The following is a 22,522-nucleotide window of genomic DNA, read 5'->3' as shown; positions in this document are numbered from 1 at the left end:
CCCGGCAGGGCAGAGGAAGAGGGTCAGGGGTGAACAGCGGGCTTCTGGTTCCCAGACCCAGACTCAGACCCACAGCCCCTCGCGGTGACCTCACGGCAGGGAAGCCGACCGCTGCAGGAGGCCAGGCCCCAGGAGGGAAGCAGAGGGCAGCTCCAGACTCAGGGCAAAGGCACCAGCTAGTCGATCGGCCACCCCTCTCAGGGAGGAGAGAGGCAGGGTGACCAGGGCGGGGAAGGCCTCTCTGGGACAGTCCTCCCAGGTGGCAGCAGGAGTGGGACCCCACATTTTCCCCAAAATACACAACTGGATTTTCTCCTCTATGCATATGGATTACTTTGCTTTCAATAAATAGGAGCCTAAAAACGAGCAAGACAAAGAGACCGGTCAGACCGTTTCGTGTCCCCTCGTCACTGGCCTTCCCTGAGCAACTAGGAGCCGGGGGCTTGCACAGCGGGAGCTCTGGCGTCCTCCCGCAGGAGGGGGACACCGGGCGGCAGGAGGGGGGGCACTGGCCCGCTCCAGGCCCCGCCTCCAGCGAGCCGACCTCGGCCCCCTCGGCCGGGCCTCCCCGGTGGCTGTGACAGTGGCCTGCTGCGTCGTGGGGAAGCCGGAACTCAGTGTCCCTGCCGATGTGAAATCGTGAGCTGAGCCCCCCTCGCAGGGCTCAGAGGGATCTGAAACGACCGCCGTGGCGGGCAGCCCCCGGCCCCTGCCACCCGCCCCGGCGAGGGCGCCCACACGCTCGGGGACGAGCACTCGCGGCCCCAAAACCAAGCGCGACGCGCGATTCCTGTGAAAATCTTGGAGGAATCTTCACTAATTACAAAGCAGATGGAGTTTTAAGAAAAACCCACCCAGGCTGCAAGCCTCAGATTATTATAAACCCGGGTGCATTTTGATGAAACAGAGACAATCCAAAATGTAAAGGAGAACAGAGCCCTCTTTACAGTTAGTTAGGAGGTGCGGACGCCTCACACGGGCCCAGCCTGCAGCGGTGCCGGGCCCGTGTGGCTTCCGCGCCCTCGGTGGACAGCCGCCCTCACACCCGCTGACTGAGCTGGACGGGCCCCAGGCCCCGCAGGAGAAGCAGTGGCTCCCAGGGCAGCCGGGGCAGCGGCGGGTGAGCCCCTGGACGGCTGCACCAGGACACGGCACCCAGCCGCACCTTAGCACAACTTTCCGAAGAGAAAGCTGCCACCAGGGTGGGTGCCGCCTCACGGCTAATCCGCCCCCAGCCCTTGAAGACCTCCTGGCAGAGGCGGGGACACCGCAGGGTGAGTCCTGAGCTGGCTGGGGGAAGTAGGACGTCCCGTCCCTTCCTGCAGCCTGACCCCAGCCTCTGCGTCCCCAGATCCCTGGGACTCTCCTCTGGAATTAACATCTCACCTCCGGGCTTTTCTTTCCCTTCACAAGCTTCCCTTTCCTCCCTGGAGCCCACAGCCTGCCCCGCACTGACAAGTTTCTGGGTTACCTTGAGCCCAGGGTTGAGTAGGACACCCCCGAGAGCGCCCAGGCCTCGGGGTCGGCCGTGACCCTTGCGTCCCAGGGGAGAGCGCCGCAGGGCCGCCCCCTGTCCTCAGACCACCCCCCGCCCCCACCCCCGGCAGGGAGATGCCAGGCGTGATGCCAAATACCCCAGGTGCCGAGAGCGCGAGGGGTGGGAAGCGCGGGAAAGGTCGTTTGGAGGCGACAAAGGAAGGCCGCAGGGCCTGGAAGCTGCGCAGCTCTGGGAAGGCGGCGACGGAAGGGGGGTCCCTCCCCACTGGGCTCGTCCGCCCACAGCGCCCGGTCAGGAGAGACCAGCCCTGAGAGTGGCCCCCACTGCCCAGCCTCTGAGACCCCCGTTTTCCACGAAGCTCTCCTCTCTCATCCGACCCTCCCCTGAGCAGAGATTGCCTGCTCTGCGAGGACTTTTAACGCCTCCGAACAGACCACGTGCACGGTTTCCCAGCTCCCTCGTGAAAGGTGTACGGGCAGAGCCCGCAATGAACCCGGGGGAGAGGGGCGCGGGGGAGACGTCCTCAGAAGTCCTGGGCTTCCTGAGATGGCCCACACTCTAGTCTCAGCATCAGACGTGCCTGGCCCTGCCCTGCGGTGTAACCAGGCTCCAGGGTCCGGGAGGGGCACTGAGGGGGGGGCTCCGCCCGGGGCCAGGTCGCCCACCGCTCAGAGCCACCTGCTCCGGCCCCAAGTCTCCTATGTAGCAGCTGTGGGCCTGCGGGCCAGTTACCGGGCCTCTCGGTTTCAGCTTCCTCTTCTGTGACGTGGGGCAGCTACCGCGGCCCTTGAGCTTCCCTGTGAAGCCGTGACGGGCACGTGTCACGCGCTGGGCTGCAGGCAGGGCTGCCATTCATTCCCGGGTTTCTCCTTCCAGCTGCGCCGCCTGCGAACCTCGGCGCCCACGCTTCCCAGAGATCGCACGTCTCCCCCTCCCCCCGCCCCGTTGCCATGGAGACAGAGACGAGCGAGCAGAAAGGCAGCCTCAGCACAGCGGCTCCGGCTCTCCTCCCCCAGGAGGGCCCCCTGTCAGCTCAAGGCAGTGAAGGCTCATTAGCAGGGGAGCCGCAGGCCGTCTGCCCACAACTTCCCAGGGCCCGGCCTGGCCCCGGATCTCCAGCCCCTCCCTCCCTGGTGCAGAGCTGGAGGTCACCCAGACACCCCGCTCCCATTTCTCTGCGTGAGTCCCTCCCAGAAAAGCCCCGACCTGAGTCTGAGTTGGCCTGAGATACAGCTAAACCGGCCGGAGCACCTGTAAGGGGGGCCTTGAGGGATCGGGGCTCAGATCTGTGCGTGTGTGTGTGTGTGTGTGTGTGTGTGTGTGTGTGTGTGTGTGTGTGTCTGGCACTGTACCAGACACCTGACATGCGTGCTCTCGTGAAACCCAGACAGCAGGCTGAGGACACAGAGTGGCGTCGTCCCCCAAATGGATGAGTAAATGAGGCTCTGAGAGCCCAGAGACGGGCCCCTGGTCACACAGCTAGGAGTCCCAGTCCAATTCCGTCAGCCCAGGAACACGGCTCCACCTTGAACTCTGACTGCAAAGTCAAGCCTTTTGTTCTCAGGTGCGGGGTCTCTGCAGGCCTCTGCTTTGGGGTGAGCTGAGCAACGGCTCCCGAAGGTAGCAGGTCCCGATCCCGGAGCCTGTGGGGGTGGCCTTACGAGGAGGAAGGGTCCTTGGAGACGTAATGAAGGACCTTGACGCGGAGAGACTGTCCTGGATTATCAGGGCGGGGCCTAAATCCGGTACCAGCTTGCTTAGAAAAGCGCAGCTGAAGATTCAAATCACAGGGAAGAGGGTGACGTGAAGACGAGGCAGAGACGAGCGATGTGGCCACCAGCCCGGGACACCCGGGACCTGAGAAGCTGCGGAGGCGGGAAGGAGCCCCCGAGCCTCACACGTGGACTTCTGGCCTCCGCATCTGGAAGGGCCACAGCTTTGCCGTGCGGGGCCGCCCATCCTGTGGCCATCTGGGGCAGCAGCCACAGGGCAATCGTGCAGAGAATTAAGGTGCAGAGTCTGAGAACTGGCCCAGGGCGTCCATCCGGCCCTATTGCCTCTCCCCACATGACCCGCAGCGGCCGGCCTGCGCCCTAACGTGACCCTCAGCCGAGGAGCCCCGCCTTCGTCCAGTTCAGAACGCCCCTCGGAGCTCCAGGTGCAAATAGCCCCAAACCAGCTCGATATTCCCACTGAGATGCATCAAGGGCATTCCAGGTATGACATGCCCAGAAGGATGGACACACCTTTCCCCACACCCGCACCTCAAAACCCACGTCTTCTCCCTTTTCCCGGAGGCGGGGGCTCACTCCCCTTGCTTCACACCCCCTAGTCAGCCTGAGCACAAATTACAGTGATTCCCACCCCCAAACAGGTCTCACCTCCCACCGCCGCTTCGTGCAGCCCCGTCTCCTCTGAGCAGCCCCGAGACAGCCCCAGGTGCATCCAATGCCCCTCCTCCACCTGGCAGCCGGAGGCCACCCGGAGGCAAAGGTCTGGGCAGGCACCCCTCTGCACCGCCGGTGACGCTGCCAGCTCCCCCGCGCCCTCCCCCTTCCCCGCCAGCCCCGTGATCCCCCAGGGGGGCGACGGCACCGCCTTCCTCCCCGGCCGCTCTGCTCACGACATGGGGGTGAGACCCTTGCCTCGGGCGCCCTAAAACCACGCTGGATGATGCGTGCCCGGGGGGAGGGCTCTGATCCCCAAGGCCTGGGAGACCTCGAGAGGCTGGCAGGGGATGCCAGTCAGAAAGGCCACAGCCTGTCTGGTTAGGGACGGAGAGGACTCGGCTGCCGGCCCGCTCAGACCCTCGTGGCAGAACACGAGCACCGCCAAAGGGAGGACCCGCCCCGCCCCGCCGGCAGACCGCTCCGGGAAGGGGTGAGCACACGGGCCGGAGACCTCGGAGCGGACGGCCACATACCTGCGCTCAGGGAACAGCGCTCACCCAGCTTCGCCCCTGTGCGTCACCTAGCAAAGACTCTTTCTCAGCAGGATCTGCTGCGTGAGTGAATGAGGAGGCCCAGCGAGGCAGCTCGGCGCCCCTCTGCTCCGGGACCAGCCACCGGAAATCGGTGGGGAGAAGCAACCCCTAATTTACCAAACTCAGGATCGGTGCTGTAGGTCGGGCATTCGGACCGGGCACAGCAGGGGGTGCCAGCCTCTGCCCCCTGAAGACTCCAACGGCTCGGAGTGACCGGAATGGCTGTGGGAGCGGGAATGTTCCGGAGGGTTCTTCCCTCACATCTGGCACCTGAGCTGCGTGACTCACAAGTGGGACTCGGCTGGCCTGTTGACCCGGTGTCCACACGTGGCCCTTCTCTGGGGCCCAGGCTCCCCCAGCTTGTAGGGTCCCAGGGGCCGTGTCCACACGAGCACCCCCAAACCCGGGCAGAGCGCCCAGCTTCCTCTGTGGGTCAAAGAGGTCCCACGCCCACCTGGATCCGAGGCAAGAGGCCAGAGGCCCCACTCCTGGAAGACAGACAAAGAGCCGTGGCCATCATTTTAAACTGCCAGTAACCAGGAACCCAGAGGCAGAGGCACGGAGGCCTGCACTGGGGCAGCCGTAACCAAGCACCCTCGGCCCCCGTCCTCTGAGCCCTACGGCTCGGCAGGGCAGGGAGAGGCCGGGGAGCCAGAGACGCCGCCTGGATTCAGAGCACACAGTCACAGGAAGCTGCTCCGCCCCCCCCACCCCCACCCCACCCCACCCACCCCCCCGCGTGGAAGCTAAGCGTTTCACAAGGCCGGGCAGGCTTTTGCCAACAGCTCGGCTTGTGGGATGAGAACCGCATTCCACCCGTTGCTTTCCCAGCGCCCCAGGCTGCAGCGCAGATTCTGGGCAGGACTAAATCTGTCCCTTAGCTCCTCTTTTGTTTCCCCTACAAAATGGATACAACAGTTTCTATCTGGATGCATGGGTACCTTCAGGGCAGGAATAGAAGCGTGGACCCCACCTCGGCTGGAAATACCAGAGAAGTAACAGGATTCAGATTCTGGTTTCCAGACTTAGGACCCTTGCTTGCTTTGACCGATTGTCAGCTGAACTGCTTGTGTGGTTCCCAAAAGCTACACGTGAAAAGATGAACCACAAGTCAGCAGTACGCCCTAGAAAGATCCTTAGCCTGTGAGCACTGAATTTTTTAAAATACTCATATCCAGAATCTTAAAATGCAGCCTCCTCCAAAAGACATGAGCGCAGCGTGATTCTCTCTTTTTAGGTCTGCACGCGCACATGGCAGATTCACGTGCCCGCATCTGAGCGCAGGCGCTCCGGGGCAGCTGGTGTCCGTGGCGCGCGGGTTGCACGGGAGACAGTTGTGTGCCAGGCCCAGTGCGGACGCCTGTCAAGCTGTCCGCCGAGCTCAGGCTCGTGGAGCAGCGACTCTGCTCTGCGGGGCGGGAGTGGGGGGAGCTGCCCCGGCGCCACCCTGCGTCCTGGGCAAGGCAGTGGAGCCCTCCGGGAGGCCCGGCCACTTGGCCGCTCTCCTGCCCACACGCGAAGGGCCGAAGCTGCCCCGGTCTGTCAAGACCGATCCTCTTCCTTAAATCACCACTGCCCGAGGGAATCCATTCCAGCTGGCCAAAATTACAGAGGTCGGTCTTAAAACATTAATTTAAAGCTCTAAAATTATCTGCTAAATTTAGACACAGTTCCGACGAGCACCCCATTTCTCTCTTAGCGCGTTATCGGCTCTAGCGGGGGAAGAGGGGCAGAAGCTGACAATGTGCACGGGGGGTGGGGCCTGTCTGGACCGGCGCTCGTCTCAGGTTTAGAAGGTGCCCCGTGAGTGGGAATCATAGACCAATAACTCGGTGACGATGCTTGAGACCCGTGGGAAAGCACGCGCGCGGGGCGGCTCCGCGTGATGGGGTGGGGGAATGTCTTCCTGGCTTTGGGGGAGTCGGGGCTGAGCCGCAGGATGCCTGCTAGAAGTGGGACCCGTGGGCTCGAGCGGTGGCTGAGCCCTGTGGGCTCTGGGTATCTTGCCTCCGCGCCCCCACTCCCGGGCAGCACACCAGAGGCCCTGTACGCGCTCCTCGCCCGTGGAGATTTACAAGGGAGGCGGGGCCCGGGACAGTGCGCAGAGACGAGCCGGGCGACGGCCGCACAGACCGACCGTGCGCATCTTCCGGGCGGCACGGGCTCAAAGCCACGGCTCCCGTGCCCCTGCGGCAGCCTGGGCGTTGGACGCAGCCCAGAGACAGAGGCGAGGCCCAGCATCCTGTCACCTTGCTTTGGGCAGGGAGCAGGTGGGAAGCAGATCTCAGCAAGCGATGAAGGTCGACATTCACAAGATTCAGGTCAGCCAGGGGAGATGAGGCAGGAAAGAGAAGTCCACACACATGCCAAGGGCGGTACCCAGGGGCCCACCTTAGGAGGCGCTTACCAGGTCAACACACGCGGAGTCTTCTCACAAGAGGCCCCGGGAGGGAAGTCCGGGAGCAGAGGCTGGCAGCCCGTGCTGCGCCACGCAGAGCACCTGGTGGCCTCCTAACGCGGAGGGCTGGGGGTGGGGGGGGCGACACGCCACGGACAAAGGCAGAGGGGTCTCTGCACCACGACTAGAGATGCTCCTCGAAGACAGAGAGCTAGGGGAGACCCTGGAGACGGCCCAGCTGCCTGCCACCCAAGGGTGCCTGTAAGAAATGCAGGCTCCCGGGCCCCACCCAGCTCTGCCTTCGGACAGGACGCCCGGCAGCCTCACGTGCACTTCAAGGTGTGAGAAGCACAGACCCGGGTCAGCCTCTGGGTAAGAGGTAGGGTGCCTGCCCGTGCACTGGGAGAGAGGGCAAGAGCGCCCCCGGCCAGCCAGCAGGCCGTGAAACCCAGCCCGCGCCCACCTGTGTGACGGGGGACTCAGCTGCGAGAACGCCGCGGGGCTGTCGGCAGAAAAGGAGCTGGACACGTGCCTCGAGGCAGGTGACAGGGACACAGAGCCGTCTCCGAGGGCAAAGTTCCAACAGTCAGAGCCACAGTGGAGGGAGCCACCTCTACAGGGGGTTAGAGCAGGGTCCCCGACCCCCGGGCCTCAGGCCGGTACGGTCCCTGGGCTGTTAAGAACCAGGCCGCACGGCAGGAGGTGAGCAGCAGGCGGGCGAGCGAAGCTTCATCTGCCTCTCCCCACCTCTCCCTACTTCTCCCCACTTCTCCCCACCTCTCCCCACTTCTCCCCACTTCTCTCCACCTCTCCCCATCTCTCCCCATCTCTCTCCATCTCTCCCCATCTCTCCCCACTTCTCCCCGCCTCTCCCCGCCTCTCCCCATCGCTCACATTACCGCCTGAACCATCTCCCCACCTCTCCCCAGCGCTCCCCGTCTCTCCCCGTCTCTCCCCGTCTCTCCCCATCTCTCCCCACCTCTCCCCATCTCTCTCCATCTCTCTCCGTCTCTCCCCGTCGCTCCCCGTCTCTCCCCGTCTCTCCCCATCTCTCCCCACCTCTCCCCATCTCTCTCCATCTCTCTCCGTCTCTCCCCGTCTCTCCCCGTCTCTTCCCGTCTCTCCCCGTCGCTCCCCGTCTCTCCCCGTCTCTCCCCATCTCTCCCCACCTCTCCCCACCTCTCCCCATCGCTCACATTACCGCCTGAACCATTTCCCCACCACCACCGTGGAAAACTTGTCTTCCACGCAGCCGGTCCCCGGTGTCAAAAAGGTCGCGGGCAGCCGACTTGGAACGCGGAGCCCCACATGCCTCGTGGCAGGACACGGCAAGAGGGTGGTCCTGCCTTTCCTGCAGTCATGGGTCAGGGATACAGGGCGGGAACGGTCACTGCACCCAACCACAGGTCGGGGACAGGGAGGGCGTGGAGCGGGCAGAGGACGGGGGTCAGGGAGCCGGACACCTTCTCCGGGGCTGCGCTGCTGGGGTGTGCGGGCAGTCGGGAGCGGGCAGGGCGGACCCGAGGTCCTGCAGAGCCTGGGGTGGTTTCTGAAGGTCACGGAGAGCCCAGGGAGGATTTCAGGCAGAGGAGCAGAGGGGCCCTGAGGCCGGGAGGAGAAGGAGGCTCCGTGGAGGCGTGTGGAGCGTGGATTAGAACGTGTGTATTAGCAGGAAGCGGGCTGCACGACGGGCGGGCACAGACCGGGGGCAGAGACCAGCTCAGGGGTTTCAGGAGTGGTCGAGACCTGAGGTGACAAGCGTCTACGACGGAGAGGGAAGGGTCCCCGCAGGAGAGCAGGACGCGGGGCTGGGCTTCCGGACCCCAGCGCACGGGGCATGGGTGAGGGAGATGGCGGAGCCCTCCCCAGGACGGAATGCAGGGAGGCGCGCAAGTGGAGGTGAAGCCAGGACAAGCTCGGGCCCCTGCTGGCTGCTCCGGAGGCCCCTGGGGGGTCTCCTCAGCAGAGAGGTCCAGGCGGCTGGACAGGGAGTTCCGGGACTCTGCAGAGAAGTCGGAGGGGTGCGTAGAGACAGAGCTGGGGCCTTTGTGCAGGTGTGACTGCAGCCAGGGGTGAAGCTGAGGTCCCCAGACTGTGCCCAGGGTGCAGAGACAAGCATGGAACCCCAGGATCAGAGAGAGACGAGGGCGGGAAGGGAGGGGCGACAGAGAGAGCATGGTGACCGGAAGCCAGGAGAAGGTTTTTCCACGAGGACGGAGTGGACGAGTGTCTGACACTGCAGGTCACTTAAGATCGAGGGCCCACTGGCAACCGGGTGACGCCTGAGGCTCCTCCCGAGCTCCCACCCTCCCCCGCCCTCTTACAATAGCACCGGCGCCTCTTCCCGCCGTCTGCACGCGGGGGGCCTCACACCTAGCGGCTGGCCACGGAGCGGAGGACGCGTCTACGCCTCGCTTCGTCCCGGGGGAGCCCGGTAGCAAGCCCCCAGCTCCGGCCTGGCGCAGGCAGGCCCCTCGGCCCCCGCTGGGCACAGACCCAGAAGTGCGGGCGCCCGGGTCCCGGGCCCGGCTACCCCGGGGGCACGGCAGGAGGAAGGGCCTGAAGCAGGTTTCCTGTGTCAAGGCCGAGGCAGGCACGGGCGCCCCAGGACAACTGCAGGGACCCCAAACAGCCCAGGAGGTTGTTCCAAGGCCACCCCCGGGACCCAGGCGTGCACACACAGACACTCGTAAACCATACGTGTGCACACACGAGCCCTCTCACACACACGTGCATGCGTGCTCGTGCACACGCCGTGGTGTGGTGTCCCCCGGGCGCGGGGACGTCCCCCCCCACACACACACACACGGGTCCTCGAGGCCCAGGAGAACCTCCCGGCTGCCGGGCGCGCAGCCCTTCCCGGCTCAGAGCTGCTCCCGTCGTCTGGTCAAAGAAGCTGACGAGCGAGGGCAGGTGGCCAACTTGGCCTGAACTCCACGTGGAGGCTGGACTGGCCGACCGATTGGTGCAGAGGCGGGCGGGGAGGGGGGAGCAAGAGGAGGCCCGGAGGGGAGACCTCAGACTCGTTTTTCTGCTCTCACCAAGCGCGCGCCCTCCAAGGCCCACAGCTGTAGAGTCCGGGGGGCTGACGGGGCGCCAGCCGGGAGCAGGCAGACGGCACGGGAGGGGAGCAGGGGCCCCACGGGAGGGGCCGGGACCCCATGAAGACGGGGAGGAAGCTGTGGCTCTGGAGGAACGGGCTGGCCGCGGACCTTGGAGCACCTCTGGATGCAGGACACTAGAGGCTCATTCACCGTCATTCCGGTGCCACGGGAGCCAGAGGCCAGTCACATCCAGCCTGGGAAGCACTGACCTCTCGTCCTTATTGCTGCTCGGGAGAGGACTGGCCTCGGCCAGGGGCCACTCGGCCAGGCTCAGCACGCGCCCCTGGGCCCCGGCCCGGGACCAGTCGATGGCTGGTGCCAGTGTGGCCACTTACAACCAGAGAAGGAACTCGGACGACACAGAGCGAGCAGCTGCCGAGCCCGCTTCCTCCTGCCCGTCGCGCTGAGAGGCGGCCCCAGGCCCTGGGTGAGGAGGTCAGTGGGGGGTGGGTTACTGGGCTGGGTGGTCACATGCACACAGTTCTCGCTCCACGGGGGGGGTTCAGTCATTCACTGTTCACCCCCTTGTTGTTTCAATAAGTCCCAAGATAAAAAAAACAAGACCCCTGCAGGAATGGCTGTATCCAGACACCTGAACGTGCAGGACATCACGTGACGATCAGCAGCAGTGATTTGGAGGCGAAGAGTGAACCAGTCTGGCTGCTCCTCCCAGGGCGGAGCCTCCCTCGTCCCCCGGGGTGTGGCGGCCCTGCAGGCACACGGGGGACCCCAGGGCGGGGGGGGAGCACGTAGTTACAGGACAGGCTTGGGGGTGCCCCCGCCAAAGGGGTCCCTCGGGTGCCTCTGCCGGGGTAAGAACGGCCTGTTTCCACGTCCTGCCTTCCTGTCGGCGCTGCCCGAGCCCCCGGCACACGCGGCTGCTGCTCCTGGACCCTCCGCGCCGGCCTCTGCCTTCAGCCTCTTCCCCTGCAGCTCACAGACTCTGCACCCGGTGGCCAGGAGAGGTCAGGGTGGGCTGGAAGTCTAGTTGGGGCCTCAAGACAGACACTCGCAGACCGAGTGATATACAACCCGGTGCGTGTGCACGCGTGTGTGCGTGTCGTGCCATCCCTTTGGTCCAGGCGTGGATCTGGGGGTGAGGGGGTCTGTGTTTACCAGGAGGTACCTCGAGTTTGCTTGAGCGAAACCACTGGAGACAGAGCCTGAGAAGACTGGACACCCCCCCAGCGGCTCGGCTCCCCGAGAGGGAAACGCCCACAGGAAGAGGCGCTGGGAGCCACGTGGCGTCGAGGGCCGCGGAACCGCTGAGAAACGGCCCCCTCGGGCCAGCGGCACTCCCGGCCTCCCTCGGGGAGTCTGCGTCCCCAGCTCACTGGAGGCTTAGAGATACGTGAATCTGCCTCCTAAATTACAGAGCAGGATAAGATACCGATGATCATTTTTATGTGTTTATCAAAAATACATACGAAATTCCCCTGAGTTCCCTACAGCTCACAGGGCAGCCAGGAGGCAGGCGATTTCTCCGCCACGGAGGGCACGGGGCGGGGGCCGTCGGCCCCCTCGTCTCAGACCACACCTGAGATCGCGGTGTGCGGGCCCATCCGGCTCCCAAGGGCTTGGCCCAGGGAAACGAGCGCTCGGGCGGATGCGGTCTCTGTCCTCGAGTCGGGGGCGCCTTTAGAAACGTCAGCAGCGACCGAGGAGACTGCCCGCCCTTCCACCCTTGGGGAGGAGCCTCCACGGGAAGCCGGGTCCTCAGCTCCCCCACCTCTAACGGGTGAGGCCAGAGCATTTGCGACGCTCGCGGGGCGAGAGCAGGTGCCGCTGTGGACACGTCTCCCAGGCTCGTGGGCGCACAGAGCACAGCGCGACGTGGGCATCAAGGCAGCTTCCACAGGCCCTGGCAGGCGGGCCGCTGGGCTTCACCCACAGGCCACGAGCCAGGGGTCCCCACTAGCACCGTCCCGGGTGTGAACAGGTTTCCTCTCCTGGTCGGAAGCTCTTCCCCTCGCAGGCGGAGCCCAGGCCTCAGCCCCAGGGTGCGGGGAGGGGGAGACACAGCAGGAATTCTTGTACTTCCTGGGGGACGGCACGAGTGACCGAGGATCTCTCCCCAGCGAGCAGGCAGAGAAGCACGTGCCAGGGGCGGCATAGGCGGGTTGGGGAGGAGAGCGGGTGGGCACAGGGGCCGGGGACGATGCCAAAGCAAGGCCTCCTGGATCCCGGAGCTCCTGGGGCCTTGCCTCAGCTGCTAAAAAGTACTGTGTTTGAACTCCAAAATATGCCAAGACCCCTGCCCCCTCTGTCCCCGAGCCTCTCCAGACTGTGTCCTCGGATGGCAGAGAAGCACATCAACAGTCAGCTGCCTCGAGCCTCCTGTCCTCAGCGGGCTGCCCAGGGCGGGGGAGACCGCGGGGCCGCGCTCCCAGGCCCCCAGATCAGAACCGCCCCCTCCTGGGCACGAGATCCCCTCAGACCACACACAGGGCAGCACGGCCACTTCGTCCTGGGACAGCTGAGTGGACACCAGATGGAACTGCCTTATGCCTGGAGGGTGGGGTGTCGACCCGTCTACACAAGCGCCCATGGCTCTGTGCCACGTGCGCCGTGAGGGGCACGTGGCAGGTGGAGCTGACCTGGGCGGCGGCACGGCCGTGTCTGGCTGCCCGCGTCTGTCCGTCCAGCATCTCACGCTACAGACGCGCAGCTTGGCCTCCGAGCACAGGGCTGGCGGCCCGCAGCACCATGAGATGCTCTCTGTCTCCGTCTGTCTCTGTCCATCTCTCTCTCACACACACACACGCCACGCGTGTACACGTGCGTGTACTCACACGTGCCGTTAGTCCCCGGGGGTTACATCTGCGTGACCAGCAGGCCCACTTCGGCAGAGCTACGGAGGGGAACTCCCCTGTCTTCCCGAAGCTTTGACCCACCTTCCTTATTCTGAGTACGTCTCAAACAAAAGCCCCTAGAATTCACCCCTTTCCTTTGTTCGTCTCCCCTCTTCCTCTCCAGGCAGCAAGATTCAAAGGGAAGCAGCCCAGGCTGAAGACGAAGCCAGCAGGGCCGGGGGGCTGTGTCTGCCGGTGCGGCCCGGCCCGCTCCTGGTGGCCCGCCCCGGGCTCGGCGCTACGGCTTCTCAGCCGCCACAGCGAGCCACAGGGCCTGGGGCTCCTCCTGCCCACACGGCTCTGCTGCTCCTGCCAGGAAGCCTCCTTGATGAAGGAGCCAGAGCCCTCCTGCAAAGCCACCGGCGGGGACAGACGCGCCCCAGGTGAGCGGGCCGCTGGTCGCTTCCCTTCCTGCGGGCCCTTCAAGCTCGGCGACGGGAAGGCTCGGCCCCTAACGGTGCCTCTGACCCTTAGGCGGCATCTCTGCCCCCCCGGAGGGCAATCGAAGCCCACCCGCCCTGCTCTGCCCCTGGGGCTCCGGCCCACCTGCCTCTCTGCCCACGAGCCTGCCTGGGAGGACCCCGGAGGGGAGGCTGGGCCCCGGGACGCCATGCAGGTCGGCGGTTTCACTGCAGAGCTGCTGGGAAGCGGGGGGCTGCAGCCCCACCAGGCCTGCAGGGCTGAGATAAAGCGCAGCAGCTGCCGTCCTGCCAGGGCGAGGTCCGCTGGGTTCCCGCAGGTGGCCGACAGGGCGGGGACGGCGGTCCAGGGGCTCCTGCCCGAGACGGTGCGGGGCGGGGGTCGCGATGCTCTCGGCTGGCTCAGGTCTCACCCCGGGCCGCCTGGCGGTGGAGCCGCGACATCGGCAGCGGTCCCTCCCCACCTCCCGCCACGGGGGACGCACGAGTGCGGGAAACGGCCCAGGCGGGTGGGCACGGAGGGCGCAGACCCCGAGCAGAAGCCTGGGGTAGGGGCTCCTGGCCGTGTCCACAGCGGTAGGGGAAGGGCGGGGGCGGGGGCGAGGGCCAGGGACCCGCCTGGCCTGGGTGGCCTGTGCGCGAGCTCCCAGGTGGGCCAGAGGCGGGGCTGACCCGCTCCGTCCCTGTGAGCACAGGAGGGTCACCCAGGTGCCGCGACTGGACCCGGCCCGGATTTGGTCCTATCCACGCTGACCGACGCATGACCCTGTTCCCCACCACGCACACGCGCACACACACATATGCGCACGCTGCACACACGCTCAAGCACACACAGCACACACACACACGCGCACACACACGCACACGCACACGCACGCAAACACACAGCACACACGCACACGCGCACACACACCTGCAGGTTTGGGCTGGAGATTTCGGGCCTGCCGCCTTTCCTCTGCCCCTCCGTTGACCTGTGCCCTCCGGCTCCCCTGGGTCCAGACCATGGGGTGGGTCAGGGGGTCATCAGTCCCTCAACAGCCCTCTTCCTGAGGGCTCATCCCGGCCCAGGCTCAGGCCAAAGGCACAGGTACCAGCAAACACCAGCACCCAGGGCTGCCAGCTCTCTGGGTGTAACCGCGCCCTCAGGCTTGGCTGGCGAAGGTCCCACCCACAGCCCACCTTCCGGGACGGCACAGTCCATCACCCCTCAGGCAGCTGCTTTGTGACGCCTCGTGTCTGCTGCGGGAAGCCTCGCCGATGCAAACCGCAGCTCACTCCTTTCCTGATTTGCTATTGGGACACCCAATCCTAGGGAAGTCAAAGGACTCACCCAACTCCCAAAGCCGGACAGGGACAGGGCTTTCCCTGTGCTTGGCGTGATTTAGGGACTGGCCCGCTCTCACCTTGCTGAGAGAGTCCCGTGTGTGTGTGTGTGTGTGTGTGTGTGTGTGTGTGTGTGTGTGAGAATCGGAGGGGGTGGAGTGAGGGACAAGGCTCGTCTGAGATCAGGAACTCTAGGCACAGAGTAAGGGGCCGGCATTCCACCAGCTGAGAAGTAGGGACCAGCACTGGCTCCCGGGCCTCCTCCATCACAGGAGACTTTGTAATCTACAAAGCCAGTCACAGCCCACTTGATCCACAGCAAAGAGTCTCAAAGAGAAGTGCTACTGCCATCATTGTAAAGATGCTCAAACGGGCCCAGAGAGTATCTGCCTGCGGTCTCCCCGTCAATGAAGAAAGAAGTGAGGAACAGAGGAGGGCAGCCCCTGCCGGTACCCGGCTGGCCCGGGAGTGGTGCGGCCCTCCGGGCGTCCAGGTGTGGGACGGGCTCCCATCAGACAGCTTCCTCAGCTGTAAAATGGGGGGCAGATCCGATGACCTCCATGGCCTCTCCCAGATCAAAGATGGTTGCAGGAAGTGACTGGCTGGAGATGGAACAGAAGCCCCCAGAGGTCTCTCTGGACGTCCGTCCTGTCGCCACAGAATGGCCAGAGCCCGGCTCGCAAGCTCTCCTCCCTGCCCAGACCAGGCCCGGGGGGATGCCCGGTACCCTCCACGCCTGGCGGTCCAGCCAGACGGCCAGCTGGTCCAGGGGCGAGTCGGCCTCGGCCCAAGGTCGCGGCCTCGAAGTGTGATGAGAGTTTCCCCCCTTACCTCCTGTGGGGAAGTGCTGAGCGACCCCACGCGCGGCACAGGCGCGGGCCTTCGGGAAGTTGGGAAGTGTCCCTTCCCCAGCCCGCCGCGGAAGAGGCTTCTGAGAGGACTGGACAGCACCCCGGGGTTTCAGTGGGGGACGGCTGCTTACTTCTCCTCCTTCCACAGCGCAGAGCCCTGGCCATGCCAGGCACACAGCTGACTCTTCACCCTCCAGCCTCCTCCCCTGGCTCAGCCCCGAGCCCCTGCGCAGAGCCCGGGAGGGAAGACAAAGAAGCCGAGGAGAGACTGACTCCAAAGCGACTCTCCGGATGGCGCTGGGCCATTAACGAAAAAGAAAAGAAAGAAAGAAAAAGCAGAGCACGCTGAGCTCGGTAAGATCTTAACACCAAAAGCCGTCTCCACGCGAAGCTTCCTTGATATCACAAGCTCACGTAGCAAGTTTCACTTCATAATTTCAAACACTCAAGCTCGTCTCCCAGGAAGGTGTTTACAGAGCCGGGCGTTTTGATTCAGAACATGTCCCGTGAAAGCCAGGGCGCGTGGCGGTCAGCCCAGGGGCGCGTGGCGGGATTCAGGACTCGGTGCGTCCCCTGGGAGGGCAGGGCGGGAACCACCCTGGCTGCACCCCTTCCCCTCCGCCGCCCCCCGTCCCTGCCCACACGCTTCAGCCCCGCACGAGCTCTCCGGAGCCACCGTGGGGACGTGCGCTCCTGCTGGCTCCCGCGAGAGGCACTCAGCCGGGCGCTGACCTCGGGGTCACCGCTGCCCCCCACCATTTTTATCATCAGGGCCCCGAGGAGGACGATGGTGCAGCAGCGTGGAAGCGGGCAGGTGCTTCCATAGCTCAAGTCCCCGGCGGCCCCCTCAGAAGGAACCTCACACCCTCTGGAGGCCCCCCTCTCTGGATATCTGGCGGGGAGACACTCGTGGACCCAGTGCCGCGAGGAGGGCTGCAAAAAGGTCTGGGTGCCGTGCGGGCCAGCCTGTCTCCATGGCCGTCCTGTGCCAGGCACGTGGCCCTCACCGGGGCGCTTCACCCTCACAGCAGCGCAAGGAGGTGAGACCTTGCACCCGTCCTGCAGAGAAGGGCGCCTAGGCACGGGGAGGCCCCAGGTTCGCACACCCAGGAGGGGTTTGAGCCCAGGGGGTCTCTCCCCAGCCATCAGGCGGCAGGTCCTGCTTCAAGGATTGGCTCCTGCACGAGAGAATATTCTATTTCCCTCTGTGGCCCTACGGTAGGAGCCTCAAGGTTGAAGAAACTTGGGCGATGCTGACAAACTCTTCGCCTTCGTTCCAAAATAAGTCCAGTAACAAGTAGAACTCAGCCTAGTGGCAGCGTCCTCGGGGGCGTGTGAACATCAAGGAGTCACCCAGAGTGGGGGGCTTCCGTGGTGGTCCAGTGGTCAAGAATCCACCTTCCAAGGCAGGGGACTCGGGTTCGATCCCCGGTGGGGCAACTAAAGCCCGTGCACCACAAATACAGAGCCCACGCGCCACAACTACAGAGCCCACGCGCTCTGAAGCCTGCGCACCGCAACTAGAGAAGCGAAAACCCACAAGCCACAGCTAGAGAGAAGCCCGGCGCTGCAAGAAGAGCCCGCACGCCGCAACGAAGACCCAACGCGGCCAGAAAAAGGATTCACACAGAGGAAACGTGAGCCCCACCCAGAGAAACACAAACAGCGCTGACGAAATCGAGAAGAAAAAGCAAGAGGGGGAGGCTTCCCCTGGGCTATTTTCACCCCGAGATTTCTTCTTCCAGGGGACTCAGGTCCCGCTGGTATTTGCCAGAGCCCTTCCCTTCCTCCAGCACAGGACCCCAGGGCTGATTTGAGGGGAGATTCTGGGCGCAGGGCGGGGCATCCCCTGGGCGCACTCAAAGCCGGTCCGCGGCCCGCCGCAAGCCCACTGCTTGGCCATCACCCCTGAACCGGCGGTAAAACCAGCGGGACTGCGCCCCAACCCCCGTGCCTGTTTGGAAATTCTATCTGCCCAACGGTTCACGGCCCAGGGAAAAGGGGGGCCGTGATGCAGTGTGGGCGCCCGCAACTCTGCTTGGGAGAGAGGAAGCCCCTGCCCCCGGAAGCGCCCGGCCGGTTGTTATCTGACCCCCCGGAAGGTAGGGCGTCCTGGAGAAGGAGCCCGGAACACCCTCCCGCCTAGCCACACTCAGCACCCGGCCTTGAGTGTCACCGAGAAGCGCCCGGAGAAGGGCCTGACCTCCAGGGGACCTTGTCCCGCGTGGATACCGAGCCCCGGGCAGCTGGGGGACAGCACAGCCTGTGCCTTACGTGAAACAGGTGAGCTGGTCGGGCCCTGGTCCCTGGGAGCTGCCCCAGGCCCTGGGCCGGCGCCCGGAGCCCCGCGTCGCAGACAGGCAGGTTCACACAGGGCCGCCCCACCCAGCAGGGTCACTCGAGCACACGTGGGCCACGGCGCAGTACACGCACGGACACACCCCGCCCCGCCCCAGCCTCACGGGTGTAGGTGCCTCACTCACCACACACGTGCCACACCGGAGTCACCAGGCACACACGTGCCCCGTGCACGCCACACCCGTGTGCTCACGAGCGCGCCCAGGACCCGGCCCTTGGTTAGAGGAGCCGGATCCGGGAGCCCCCGGGCTCCTCTGTGGCATCAGCACCGGGGCCCCTCGCCCCGCCTTCCCCACTGGCAACAGCTGCCCGGCTCCTCTTCGTTCCCGTCTCCTGCGGCCTGGGGCTCCGAGCTGACCGAAATCCCGGGGACGAGGACAGGTAAGATGGTCACTTGCTGAGACAGAGCTGGTCCCACGTGGAGAGCCTCTGAGCCGGAGCCCCTGGGGCGCAGCAGTCGGGGGGCAGGGACGGGGAGAAGCCGGGGGGGGGAGGGGCCACGGGGGGAGGGGTCCTGAGAGGGGAGCCAGGAAGGGTACCTGTGGCGGCCTGTGTCTGGGACCCAGGGGACGTCACTCAGGTCACAGCCCAGGGCAGGGGCGCTCCCGGGCTCTGTGCTTCCCTCCTCCAAAGAGCACCCTAAAAGACACCATAGGACCCGCCCAGAACAGGCCAGCGTCCTGACCACCCACCAGTCCTGGACCCCTGCCCAGGGCGCATCACTGAGCCTGGGACGCCCGCGGGCGTGACCCCCACCAGGCCCCCAGCACCCACCCGGGACGTGCAGGGCCCTCGAAGCGTCCTCCAGCACACCCCCCAGAAGGTCTTTCCCAAACGCTTGCTTAATTTTTTAAAGACTTTAACCTTTTCGAGCAGTTTTAGGTTTACAGCAAAATCGAGGGGCAGGTACGGAGGGTCCGCATAGCCCCTCCCCCACACGTGCGGGCTCCCCCTTCTCAAGCTCCCACTAGACGGTGCGTTTGGTGCCGTCAATGAACGGGCACTGGCGTGTCATCGTCACCCAGGGGCCAGGGCAGGTCAGGCTCACTCTGGGCGCTGCACCTGCTGTGAGCGTGGGCGGATATGCCTAAGGACGCGTACCCTTCAGTACCTCCTTTCTTTCCTCTCTCCCTTTTCTTTTTAAAATTTTACTTACCTGCTTCAAAGTCCAGCCAGGCCCCCTCTAGCTGCCAGGAGAACCCCCAGGCCCTTCAGGATCACGCCCAGGACTTTACCAGCCCCCTGTGTCTCCAGTGGCTCTGAAGAGCCGATCAGCTAATTTATGTCTCAAATCGGGATGCTTTTGAGTCTGTACAGAAGGGCCGGCTGCCGCGAGGAGCGCTTCTGGAGCAACAGGTGGAAGTCAGGACTGTCTCAGCACGCCCGCCACGCACACCTGACACGTGCACCCTCACGCGGCCACGCACCTGCAGCTCTGGCCCTGAGGTCGTGCTGTCTGCATGCACCTGGTGCCTCCCACGTGCCCAGAGCACAGGCCTCAAGCGAGAGGAGGGCTCCGTCTCCGATCGCCGAGACCGAGGCCTCGCCCTGCCCGCAGCTGCCACGCCCCTCCCGCAGCTGCCACGCCCCTCCCGCAGCTGCCACGCCCCTCCCGCTGGCGGCGGGGAGCTCTGCTCAGGGCCACCACCAGGGGAGGGAGCCCGCGTCCGGCCAGGGGGCTCCCCCCAGCCCCGTAGGGCCTCGCGTCCCTCCCACCCGTCCTGGGCCTGCTGAGGACAGAGGGTCCTTCGTCAGTAAGTGTCTAGTGAGTTGTTCATCCTGTTTCCCTGTATGAAATTTGTGAGGCAGAAGGAACGCCACTCGCCGAGGGCCGGGCATCCTGCGCGGATGTGGGAGGCGGGGTCTCGCCTGTCGGAGCCCGAGGGTGTGGAGTCCCTCGGGGAGCCGCCCTCAGGGAGGGAAGCCACCAGAACACGCCAGGCGGGCCGGGAGCCTGGGCCTGCCGGGCACGGGGGGACACCTCGGGGCCAGGTCGGGGGTCCGGCTCCAGCCTGCGTGCCCCGGGCCACGCGGCTCTCCCGAAGCACCCCAGCGTCCCTCGTGGGATGCGAGAGGAGACCCGGCCCGCGAGGCCGGCCCTCCGCGGGCTCAGAACGGGCCTGAGGGCCTTGGAGGCTCTCGCCGAGCCTGTCACGGGCTGCGCCTTGTCCCGCGCGCCTTTGCTCCCGCCGAGGACGGCGTCCTGCCTGCACCCCAGGCGCAGCCCGTGTCACTCCTTCGCGCTCCTGGCCTCGCGCACCAGCTGTGGGCGCCCCTACCCCGTGGGGTCCCGGCTGCACCCGTCAGCACGGCCCCTGGCTCCTGAGGTCACCGTCGCCGGGGGTCTGCTGCGCACCGAGCCCCACGGCACAGTGCGGGCTCGCGGGGGACTTGGACACCCGCCTGCGGCCCAGGACCGTGAAGGCGGCGTGGACGGGGCGAGCCTTGGCCCCCGGGGCCTCCTGTCGCTCTGCCGCCTAAATGCCCGCTCCGCCCGGCGGGGGCCTGCCTTTTAAAGAGCCCAGCCTCGGCTCGTAGTGAGACTTGCCTTCTGAGAGGGCAGCCCGCCATCACGGGGGCGGGCAGGCACGGCTGAAGGGGGGCCTCCCTCTGCAGAGTCGCACCCCCGGCAGGACCCCGGCCTGCGCCTTAACCTGTAAGGGCCCCCCAGGCCCGCTCTCCACAGCGGGGCGCGGTCGGGACCACGGTGTATATCGGGTCACGGACCCACTTCCCCGACCCCAGACCCATCTGTGGCTGGACCTTGGGGGCTGAGGTGCCCACATCTCACGCTGGGGTCGCTTCTCATGTCGGTAGGGGCCGCCTCCTGACCGGCTGGCCTCACCTTTGGTCGACCTGCTCATCTCCCGAGACAATTATTTTTAAACACAGACCTGATTGTCCTTCCTCTGCCCTGGTTCCTTCAGGGACCCCCCAGGCTGACACAAAACAGAAAGGTCCCCACGCCTGGCATCCGGGGCCCTGAGGGACACGGCTCTTTCCTGGGTCCCGGCCGGTGTCCCCCACGTCCCCCCGCTGCCCTGACAGCCTCCGTATCCTCAGGGCCCGGGCCGTGCGAGGAGCTCCCTGGAGGCGCCCCTGGAGGACTGAGCGGGCGCCCGGGTGGTCCAAGCAGAGACTGACATCCCGGGTGGGAGGGGGCGCCGCGCGGGGAGTGAGGGTGAGGGCGGGTGTGTGGATGGAGGACGGTCCAGGAGGGGACGGCAACAGAGCAGGACGAGGAGGGAGGAGCGGAAGGGATGGACGTCCTCCCTGAGGACAGCAAACTCCGACCCCCAAGGGAGGCCTATGTCCTGGTCCAGGCGTCCCTCCTGGAAGCCGTCTCTGGGCCGCTCCGGGGCCGTGCTGGCCACTGACCAGGCAGAAGGCCCGTGAAGCCAGGTGCATACACAGGAAAGAACCGGAGAGCAACTCGGGCGTCGCTGGGTCAGGACCCACGCTGAGAAGGAGACAGCGGAACTGCTCTGAGGTCGCGGACGTGGCCGTGACCTGGCACTGGGCAGAGGCGGGGCCCCAGCGGGGGAGGGACCAGGCGGGTTTTCAGGGGGTGGAAGAAGGGGACGGAGTGGGGAGACTGGATGAAGGGACCATACAATGGGGCGGAGAGGAAGGCTGAGGGGCCCTGCCCTGAACACCGTCCTCCTGGGAGGAAGCCATCGGTTCCCCGCTGCCACGGCTCTGCTCCAGGCTGCGGGTCTGCACGTCTGCTGCTGGGCCCCTGCTCAGTGCATCCTCCTCCTGCTTGAACCGGGGTTGGGGGGAGGCAGCTGCTCTGGGGGGAATTGTGTCCCGTGCCCCGCCCCCCGGCAAAGGACACGTCGAAGTCCGAACCCCCGCGCCTGCAGACCTGACCTTGTGGGAAGTAGGGTCTTTGCGGACGATCCCTGGGGCGGCCCTGATCCCCTACGACTGGGTCCTTACCAGAAGAGCAGACACACGGGAAGGAGGTTCCACGTGAGGACGCGGACACAGAGGGAAGAGACCGGAGCCCGAGGGACGCCCAGGGCCTCCAGAAGCTGGAGCGGGCGGGAAGGACTCTCCCCAGAGGGGGCGGCGTGGCCTCCAGCGCTGCCAGAAGATACATTTCTGTTGTCTTAAGCCACCCAGCCCCAGCCCCAGCCCCAGTTCGTGGCACTTTTTCTGGCTGTGCTTCCTCTTCTCGCGGCAGGAGAGGATGTGGAAACTCGGGGTTCTGAAGCTGTGGCCTGGAGCCGGGACCCGGCTACTCCCACCCACAGGTCCCCGGGCAAAGCCGTCCTGCCCACGGAGAGCGTGGGTGCAGACGCCGCCCACGGAGAGCGTGGGTGGGGACGACGAAAGGGGGGAGCAGGCATGGCACCAGCCACTGCTCGGGGGGCAGCGCGTGTCCGACCGTGTGGCCGCAATAGGGGCCGTTCGAATCTCCTACATCTCTGTGGACACACATGCATACACACTCACACACACACAGGCACACACACAGGCACACACACGCACGCACATGCTCCAGTCACACAGAGAAGAAAACGTTCCATAGCATCCCGGGTTTCCAGGAGCCCTGCCTTCTCGATGTGGAGGACTCTCTCCGGGGCCACCTGCGGGGGCCCAGGGCAGCCTCTCATCTTCCCTTTCTTATTTCGATGCCTTTTTGCCCCGCATCTTTCAGCGCCTTCCCTCCCGACCCTCCCCCTTAACTCCGAGCGGAACCCACCCCCCTGCCGCCCAGAGCCTCGGAG

The 22,522-nt window shown here is 65.4% G+C and overlaps 1 protein-coding gene and 1 long non-coding RNA gene across 5 annotated transcripts in view; one reads left to right on the top strand and one right to left on the bottom strand.

The window, feature by feature from the left end:
- Positions 1-22,522, bottom strand: part of EIPR1 (EARP complex and GARP complex interacting protein 1) — a 445,878-nt gene that overhangs the window by 150,038 nt on the left and 273,318 nt on the right. The gene's annotated exons all lie outside the window — the stretch shown is intronic.
- Positions 976-19,239, top strand: LOC136792194 (uncharacterized). Of its 3 annotated transcripts, none has more exons than XR_010835663.1 (3): positions 976-1,274; positions 12,960-13,218; positions 18,959-19,239. It is a non-coding gene; the product is annotated as an uncharacterized lncRNA (long non-coding RNA). The 3 variants fall into 3 exon arrangements; XR_010835664.1 differs by lacking the exon at positions 18,959-19,239 and adding an exon at positions 15,577-16,071; XR_010835665.1 differs by lacking the exon at positions 976-1,274 and adding an exon at positions 5,914-6,094.

Source organism: Kogia breviceps, chromosome 11, assembly GCF_026419965.1.
Source record: "Kogia breviceps isolate mKogBre1 chromosome 11, mKogBre1 haplotype 1, whole genome shotgun sequence".
In the NCBI taxonomy this organism is placed as follows: domain Eukaryota; kingdom Metazoa; phylum Chordata; class Mammalia; order Artiodactyla; family Physeteridae; genus Kogia; species Kogia breviceps.
This window is presented reverse-complemented; position numbering and strand designations above follow the sequence as displayed.